Source organism: Oreochromis niloticus, linkage group LG20, assembly GCF_001858045.2.
Source record: "Oreochromis niloticus isolate F11D_XX linkage group LG20, O_niloticus_UMD_NMBU, whole genome shotgun sequence".
Lineage (NCBI taxonomy): Eukaryota > Metazoa > Chordata > Actinopteri > Cichliformes > Cichlidae > Oreochromis > Oreochromis niloticus.
The window spans coordinates 9,688,955-9,695,592 of NC_031984.2; positions in this window are offsets into that span (position 1 = coordinate 9,688,955).

A 6,638-nucleotide genomic window follows, 5' to 3' on the forward strand; every position below is an offset into this window, starting at 1 on the left:
AGGATCTGGTGTTGTTGTGTTTGGCATCGGTGTAGTTGCGTTTGGAATCAGAGTTGTTGTAGTTGTTGGCATTGGTGTTGTAGTAGTAGGATCTGGTGTTGTTGTGTTTGGCATTGGTGTAGTTGTGTTTGGAATCAGAGTTGTTGTAGTTGTTGGCATTGGTGTTGTAGTAGTAGGATCTGGTGTTGTTGTGTTTGGCATTGGTGAACAGGGAATGATACCTGTGGAGAAACAATCAAGAATTCCTTATATTGTTTTAGTGACATCGAGAATACTCATGACACAAACTTGACGAATTTAAAGTGAATAATAAAATACATTACGTTATACAAACGACAAGGTCCTTACTTGTGACTCTCGGTTCATTTATGTTTTAATAGTTTACACTATATCTCAGGCATACAAAGAAACAATAGAGGTGATGTTTAGAACATCCTGTACAGTACTCTTTTAAAGAATAACAATATATAAATGTGTGTCACATTTAAAGAATTTGCAAATAATGAATGCAGTGTCAGATGGGGTAATGCGACGCCTGTGGAAAAACATTATATGTTTAATTATTTAATTTTCAAGCCAGAAACTAAACACCATGACTTTGGTTATGTCAGCAAGGATAATGAATGCAGTGTCAGATGTGGTAATGTTTCTTTAATCCAGTGAGTATAGAATGAATTGCACTGTGGAAACACAGTGCAATTCATGTCTAATGTCTATTGTCTAATCACTCTCATAACACAATGTTAGCTAATCCAACAGTTGAAAAGTTCATTTATTTATTTGATAAAGGCAATAGTCTGTTCATCCAACAGCTAGATGATATCAGTTCTTACTTGTGATTGGTTGACAGAACTCCCCACTCAGAGGAAATCCCTTTATGCAATCACAGGTTTGTGAGGTGACATTACTGCATGCGCCGTACTCATCACACTTGCCACATGACCAAGCAAACTGGTCTTCACACTGACACTGGAGTCCTCCAGTGGAGTTTGGATAGCACCCTTTTCAAGACATTTAAAAGAAGAACAAAACACAGTTCACAAGTCATACAGGACCATATTGTGGTATATTGTAATAAGCAGCAGCTATTACTACCTCCCACCCGTAGGTGGCACTGTGGTATTGTATGTGATTGAAAAGGTGTTGGGAAGTAAAAGAAAGACTCGACCTCCACCATTGCCTCGTCTCAGTCCTCTGTGCTTTATCTAAAGTTGGCCTTGGCCGCAACCCATGTTAAACTGGCAGTTGGAGCAACACTGCATAAAGTCACAACATGGTGTCAGAAGTCGGCGAGACCGTGTGAACAGGGACCGCGACGTGAGTAAAGCTAGCTGTGGATTAGCTAACGGTAGACGCTGCTAACGGCATGGAGCAATTCAGGCCACCATCGCCGCTACTGCTCACCGGCAATTTATCTGAGACCTGGCGCAGGTGGGAACAAAGGTTCAGACTATATATGACCGCTACGGGTGCGCTGGAGAAAGATGAAAAGGTTAAAACAGCCATTCTTCTCCACGCTATCGGCGAGGAGGCGCTTGAAGTGTATAACACACTCACTGTAACCCCGGCCGGAGACGCGCTAGCTATGGAGGACATTCTGAAAGCGTTTAAGGAATACTGTAGTCCACAAAAGAACGTTGTTTTTGAGCGCCACAAGTTCTGGTCATACCCAATCTCAGCAGGTGTGACAGTGGACAGATATGTCACAGAACTCCGTCAGAAAAGTAAAAGTTGTGAGTTTGGGGTCAATGAGGATGACATGATCAGGGACAAATTGGTGTTCAGCATAAATGATACAAGACTAAAAGAGAGATTACTTCGTGACAACGACCTCACACTGCGCAAGACGATAGAAATATGCAGATCAGCAGAAGTGGCCAAGTCACAGATTCAGGCTATGCAGTCAACAACCGCAGCCCAAGACACGTCAGTGGATGCATTAAGGAAAACGCCAGGATACATTAAATCTGGACACAGTAAGAACAAACCGAGCAACGACAAGCAGACGGTTTGTTACAGATGCGGCAACAAACACGCGCTCCGACAGTGTCCAGCCTATGGGGCAACGTGCCACAGGTGTGGGAAGAATAATCACTTTTCAAAAGTATGCAGAGCGGGCGCAGAGAAAAGTAGAAATTACAAGAAAACAAAGACTATTAATAACATTGAGACTGATGGGGACTCACTGTACATAGGCATGGTGTGCAGTGACAAGCACAAAACTGGAAGGAGGCATGAAAGTGTAACAATCGGAGATGTATCAGTCACCTTCAAGCTAGACACGGGCGCGGACTCAAATGTGCTCCCCAGATCAGTGTACAACAAGTTACCAGGGATGCCTCGGTTACAGCCCACAAAGACTGCACTCATAGCTTTTGGTGGAGCCCGCATACGTGCAGATGGTGTGGTGTCTCTTGAGTGTGAAGCACGGAAGCACAAGGCTGTGTTTGACTTTCTTGTATCAGACCAGGCAGATAAACCGATCCTAGGTGGGCAAGCTTGTGAGGAGCTGCATCTGGTGAAACGAGTTGAAACCCTTGCCATACCATCCACTGTAACGAAACTAGCCAAACCACCTTCTACCAAGGAAGAGCTTGTGGAGATGTATGCTGATGTGTTCACAGGCTTAGGTGAGTTCCCTGGAGTCCACCACATACACACTGACCCAAATGCAACACCTGTGATACATACATGCAGGAACGTGCCCCTCTCCATAATGGACCCGCTGAAGAAGACGCTACAGGACTTACAAAACAGAGATGTCATAACGCCTGTCAATGAGCCTACAGATTGGGTCAACAGTCTTGTCGCCACACAGAAGAAGAACGGAACACTAAGGGTGTGTTTGGACCCTTGTGATCTGAACCAAGCAGTTAAACGCCAGCATTACTCCATTCCCACACACGAGGACGTTCGCAGCAAGCTAGCAGGAAAATCCATCTTCACCATATTGGATGAAAAAGATGGATACTGGCAGATCAAGCTGGACGAGCCGTCATCGAAGCTTTGTACCTTTAACACACCTTGGGGCCGGTATCGCTTCCTCCGGCTCCCATTCGGGATCAAATCCGCTAGCGAGGTTTTTCAACAAAAGAATTGCGAGACTTTCGGCAGCATTCCTGGTGTATTTATCATTGCAGACGATATGATAATTGCAGCTACATCAGAGCACGAACACGATGAAATCCTGCAGAAGGTCATGCAGAAAGCAAGAGCAGCTAACGTGAAGTTTAACAAGGACAAAATTCAGTTCAAAGTTGACACGGTGAAATACATGGGCCATATCATCACAGCAGCAGGGCAGAAAGCAGATGTTTCAAAGATCAAAGCTATTGTCGACATGCCGACTCCAGAAGACAAACAAAGCCTTCAGCGTCTGCTGGGAATGACGAAGTTTTTGGCACAGTACATTCAAAATGAAGCATCACTCACAGCACCTTTAAGACAGCTACTCAAAAAGGACACAGCGTGGCAGTGGCAGCCACACCACACAGCAGCGTTACAGATGCTCAAGGCGACGCTCACACAAGCACCAGTGTTGAGATTTTATGACCACAAGAAACCCTTAACATTGCAGGCCGATTCTTCAAAAGATGGGCTGGGCGCATGCTTATTACAAGAAGGGCAACCTGTGTGCTATGCGTCACGAGCACTCACAGACACAGAAAAAAGGTATGCACAAATAGAAAAAGAGCTGCTAGCCATTGTGTTTGCCACTAAACGATTCCACCAGTATGTCTACGGAAGACCAGTGACCGTGCAGTCTGATCATAAACCCCTGGAGGCGATAATGCGTAAGCCGCTATGCAAGGCACCAGCAAGGTTACAAGGAATGCTGCTGCAACTACAGAGATATGATCTCACCGTCACATACACCCCCGGCAAAGACATGTTCATAGCCGATGCACTTTCACGAGCCACAACCACAAGTGACAGTGAAAATGTGAGTGAAAACACAAATGAAGAAAGAGTTGTATATGCTCTGGAGGCCACAGCAGCGTTGAGTGAAAAAACACTGAGTGGCCTGAGAACGGCAGTGGCAGCAGATAGCGTGCTACAAGCTGTGCGTGAGAGGCACCTCAACGGATGGCCAGCCAGAAGGAAGAGTTTAGACAGAACACTCCACAGCTACTGGCCTATGAGAAACAACATCAGTATCCACGATGACATCATTATGATAGGGGACAAGATTGTAATACCCCAAAGCTTCAGACAAGTGATCCTGGAGAAGTTGCATTTCGCTCACCAAGGAGTACAGCGCACAAAAGCCAGAGCAAGAAGAGTGCTGTACTGGCCGGGCATGTCACACGATATAGAGACTATGCTTGAGAAGTGTCAACAATGCCAGCAAATGCAGCCAAAGAACCAGGCCGAGCCGCTTATTCCACATCAGATTCCAGAGCTGCCATGGATGAAAATCAGAGCGGACATCTTCGAACTGAACGGTCAGCCATATCTTTTGTTAGTTGACTATTTATCCAAATACCCAGAAGTTCTTAACTTACCTGACAAAACGGCACACTCTGTGATTCAGAAGATGAAATCAGTCTTCGCAAGACACGGAATTCCCAAAGAGATAGTGAGCGATCATGTTCCATTTGCCAGCTACGAGATGAGATCGTTTGCAGCATCCTGGGAGATAAAGCTAACTTTCTCCAGTCCCGGCTTCTTCAAATGGAATGGCCGAGCGAGCCATAAAGACTGTTAAACATGCACTTAAAAAAGCGGCGCGAACTGGAACAGATCCACATCTAGTACTGTTATCTCTGAGGAACACTCCAGTCACGGGACTGAGTGTGTCACCTGCACAAATGTTGATGGGACGGGTTCTCCGCAGCACACTGCCGTGCGCCAGTGCTGTGTTGAGACAGTCAACCCCACAGAACATTCCAGATAGAGTGTGTGGACTGCAGTCAAAGCAGAAATACCACTTTGATCACCATGCAAGACCATTGCCTGTTTTGACCTCAGGCGATACTGTGCACATGCAAACACGGCGCGGTTGGGAGCCAGCTGTTGTAGCTCATCGGCGAGAAGAACCACGCTCCTACACTGTGCAAACACCAGAGGGTGAGGTGCTCAGGAGGAACAGGAGACATCTGAGGAAAATACACCCAAGTCTGTTTAAGGACACATCCATGGACCCAGATGATCTGTCTGCTCAGACCCAAGAGCCAGTTGTGCCACCAGCAAGTGACACCCCACAACACTCTCGTCCTGCAAGTACGGACAATACACCCACATGCTACACACGCAGTGGCCGAGCAATAATACGCCCTGCCAGATATAGAGTCTAAGTGATTTGGAAACTTAAAGTCGCTCTACCCTGTACCTGAGTTGTTTTGTACAAGTTAGATAACTGTCTTGTTGAAAAGAGCGAAATATGTCATGTTTCATATGTTCATTTTGACATGTCTCATCCAATTTGTCACGTGTTCGTCTGTTTCAAAACACTGCACTGATATGTATTTGCATTGTTTAAGTGATAGGCAATCTAAGGTGTGCTGGACCTAATGTCCCAAGAATACAATATTGGTAATGTTCCTACGGTTTAAAGGGTGCATTCATGTTACAAAATATTGGAGTTAAGAGGTGGTATCTTTATCTCGGAAAAGAGGGATGTGGTATATTGTAATAAGCAGCAGCTATTACTACCTCCCACCCGTAGGTGGCACTGTGGTATTGTATGTGATTGAAAAGGTGTTGGGAAGTAAAAGAAAGACTCGACCTCCACCATTGCCTCGTCTCAGTCCTCTGTCCTTTATCTAAAGTTGGCCTTGGCCGCAACCCACGTTAAACTGGCAGTTGGAGCAACACTGCATAAAGTCACAACACATATGAACAGCATTAAATCTGTTGGAGTGCAAAAGTCAAATAAGATCAGGTCCTTACATGTGGTGAAGTTCAAGTCTTTCAGTGTTAAAGACCCAGTGATGATTTCAGGGAAGGAGAAATTTCTCAGAATATTTCTGAGCACAACACTGAAATTTTGGGGCACACTAGATGCTGGGATGTGCAGTTCAAGGTCTATATCAAAGTCCACTGGTGCTGTGAAGGAGAAAAGGGGAAAATCCATCACATACAACTGTTACAATGATGGGAAACTATATTTACGTGAAAATGTAAAACTGACCCAAGTTTGACTCATGCATGTTTCAGATTTTCAAATATCTTTATCATTTAAGAATGCATTATTTATTAAAGTATGTTACTTGTTTAGGTTTATCCATTAACAACACATGGGTTTAGGTTAATGCCTAAAAAGCTACTTGGTAAGTTTTAGAAAATTAGCAGCAACTGAGCTAAAGCACAACAGTAGACATATCTTTTGAAAGTGTTTTCTTTGTTGCCAAGTTGATGGCCCCATGTTTTTCTCTCAAAAAAAAAAAATATTGTATCCACTTTCCATTGTAAAAATAATTTCTTACATATTGATATTTGATAACACACCGAAAATACAAATTAAACATAACAAGATCATTTGTGTCTTTAAACACAAACAATCAGATAATTGTGTAGTGGTGACTTCACAAACTGCCATGAGACTGGGCTGCTCAGTTCGTCTGGTGTTTCTTCAAATACAATTTTTTATGTTTTAAGAGTTTACACTATATCTCAGGCATACAAAGAAACAATAG